At 41.4% G+C, this 3,499-nt stretch overlaps 1 non-coding gene across 1 annotated transcript; it reads left to right on the plus strand.

Moving 5' to 3' along the window:
• The first annotated feature begins 3,190 nt into the window (after positions 1–3,190).
• Positions 3,191–3,262, plus strand: TRNAH-GUG (transfer RNA histidin (anticodon GUG)). The gene has a single exon. It is a non-coding gene; the product is annotated as a tRNA-His (tRNA).
• The last annotated feature ends 237 nt before the right edge of the window (positions 3,263–3,499 follow it).

Raw genomic sequence — 3,499 nt, forward strand, 5'->3', positions numbered from 1 at the left:
AGCACTAACACAGACAAGTAGCACTAAGACAAGTAACACTAACACAAACAAGTAGCACTAACACAGACAAGTAGCACTAACACAGACAAGTAACACTAACACATACAAGTAGCACTACCACAGACAAGTAACACTAACACAGACAAGTAACACTAACACAGACAAGTAACACTAACACAGACAAGTAGCACTAACACAGACAAGTAGCACTAACACAAACAAGTAGCACTAACACAGACAAGTAGCACTAACACAGACAAGTAGCACTAACACATATAAGTAGCACTACCACAGTAGTTGTAGCACAAGTAGCACTACCACAGTAGTTGTAGCACAAGTAGTACTACCACAGTAGTTGTAGCACAAGTAGCACTACCACAGTAGTTGTAGCACAAGTAGCACTACCACAGACAAGTAACACTAACACAGACAAGTAACACTAACACAGACAAGTAGCACTAACACAGACAAGTAGCACTAACACAGACAAGTAGCACTAACACAGACAAGTAACACTAACACAGACAAGTAGCACTACCACAGACAAGTAACACTAACACAGACAAGTAGCACTAAGACAGACAAGTAGCACTAACACAGACAAGTAACACTAACACAGACAAGTAGCACTAACACAGACAAGTAGCACTAACACAGACAAATAACACTAACACAGACAAGTAGCACTAACAAGGAGAATAGTCTTTTCCTTCACCACATATGTTAATTTTCGTGATATGTCTTTCCTCTGTAAGCTTGAAGACACATTTCTTTTCTCATATCTTCGTTGTTTCTCTTACGTTGCTTTATTGTCCTGACTTTCCTACCCAAACATTTCGCTCCCCACTAATTCCCTACTCTTCTACTCTTTCTCCTCTTCCCCTCATTCGTTACGCCTCTCTACTATTCTCATAGTATCCAGGTGAGTACAGTTAGTGTGTCGTAGTTAACGGACGGAGGAGCGAGCCTTCACTATGTCTTGAGATCTGTAGCCCACGCGGGTTCAGTGCTTAATAGCAACAGCAGTTACCCAGGGAAGGCATCTCCATACTTAAGTTCCTTCCTTTATTCACCTCGTGAAATTTAAATAGAGCAAAAATAACAAATAATATATATACTTGTATATATGTATGTTTATGTACGTGTATGTTTAATATCTTGGGCATTAAAAATTTTAATGCCCGGATATTAAAAATCTTAATACCCGGGAATTCACAGGTTTTTTTTTTTGATACCCAGAGGGTTTTAGGAAGTTATCTGAGCCGTTCCAGGTTGCTGGGTAATGGGTTCAGTAACTTTGTTCATAGGGCACCTGCATTGGTTCTCGTTTCCGTACGTAAGGTTCAAAAAGTTGAATTCGATAGGATGAGACGTTCTCAAGTTTTAAGAGGAAAAATCGAAAAGTTGGAGGAAATCAAATACAACATTGACAGCAACATCGACAACAACAACAACATCGACAACAAAAACAACAACGACAACAGCAACAACAACATAAACTACTAATCTTTCCTTCTCTACCAATTCCCATCTTTCACCCCAACTTATTTACCCTTCTTTTCCCCACCCATTCCACTCTCCTACTTTTCAGTGTAAATAATACGCGATAATTCATTATGTAAAGAGTATGTATAGTTCTTAAATAACAAAAAATAGGCACAATACCGTGACTGGAACGATACACAAATAACCCGAACATAGAAGAGAGCTTACGTGCGGGTTATTTGTGTCTTCTCAGCAATTAACCTAGGTGTGGACTTACAGCAGAACCTCTGTTACTGTATCTGTCTTTATGTACTCTCGTGTACACCAGTGCACTTTCATGTACTCTCACTACTCTTCACCTCTTCCTGCACCTTCATCTCGTCCGCTGCCGCTCCAGGTTGTTCCATGTTGTTTCATCTCTCTCCTGGGTCTTCCAGACCCGCCATTTTATCAGTGTTTTGGTTATTCTTGTCTCGTTACTCTTGTCTTCTGGGTGATTACTTAATTTTTTTTAACCCAACGTCGGTACTTCTCCGGTTTGGGTCATTCCAGTGGACAATCTCTGTGATTTCCCTCAAGCACTGTTCTCATTCCGTTGCTGCCTCTGTTGCATGATCGCCTGTTTGTCTGCTCTGTTGGCCATTACTCTAGGGACTAGGCGCGCTACCTGCTTTTGTTAAAACTTACTATTAAAGTTACCTGTTTTTTGTCTGACCAGTTAAAACTTACTATTAAAGTTACCTCAGTCGTCGTGGCTGTTCAAGTTTGTTCTCGCAATTCTCTGAGGGTTTATTGTTCAGTTATTGTTCACATCCTTACACAGTATATGAAAATTGATAGGTTTAAAACCTATCCGGGGAAGTATTATCATGATGAATGAGACTAATGCAACATTGGGTTATCTCTCTTCTGGAAACGTTTCGTCAGCTAGTAGCTTCTTCAGTCCAGTACAGGGAACGGTATAATATGAAGAGTTTGAGGTAATCAGTCCCTCAGCCTGGAGACGATGTGTTCAGTCCATCGGTCTGTATTGGACTGAAGAAGCCACTGGCTACCGAAACGTTACCATATATATATGTGTGTGTGTGTGTGTGTGTGTGTGTGTGTGTGTGTGTGTGTGTGTGTGTGTGTGTGGAACAAGAAGAACATGAACAAGAACAAGAAGAGGAAGAAGAACAAATGTATAATGATCTACCAATAATAACAAAGTCTTTAACGAAATCATAAGCTATAAAATACAATGAAAATAGTCTTCAGAAACGTACTACGTACCTAATTCCATGGTGCCAGTTTATAATGAAGGTCGAACGAACGAACGAAAGTTCAGGTAAGATCCCAAATGGGATGAGCGGGGAAGACGGGACGGACGAAGAATAGTGCTGGAGAGGAGTGTTCTTAGTCGTAGAAATAGAGCCAGGGCTTAACCCAGCAGCGAATGAAGGTCTAATGTATAACATACAACGTTGATATTATAGTAAGCGCTGCATCTGTCTTGCTCCTCAACAATTTCTTTCATTTGAAGTTTGGTGATGGTAATGGGTTTTATGCCGTCCTCATGTCAAGGCGAATTTGTCCTCATGAATAACCCTGTCTGGCAGACGTCGTCAGTGTCCTGTCTGCCGATTACTAGGCAGGTTTCCAGCATGATTGAGTTTTCTTTTCTCTTTCTATCTCTTTTCACACACACACACACACATACACGGTGGCCGTGATCGTATAGTGGTTAGTACATTGCGTTGTGGCCGCAATAACCCAGGTTCGAATCCTGGTCACGGCAGGTGGGTGGATTATTTTCGGGGCCAGGAGCTGTGAATCGACCCCTGCAACCACAATTAGGTGAGTAGGTGAGTACACACACACACACACACATACACACACACAAGAATGGTGGTACACAGATGCCTACTGGCCCATGCTAGGCAAATTTAACTCACACCCACCCACACCCACTCATGTACCAGTCAAACCTATACCTGAGGCTACCCAAAGTTCTTGCCTCAACGAAACTACTTAA

The sequence above is a fragment of the Cherax quadricarinatus genome, chromosome 80 (genome assembly GCF_038502225.1).
Source record: "Cherax quadricarinatus isolate ZL_2023a chromosome 80, ASM3850222v1, whole genome shotgun sequence".
NCBI classification, from domain to species: Eukaryota; Metazoa; Arthropoda; class Malacostraca; order Decapoda; family Parastacidae; genus Cherax; species Cherax quadricarinatus.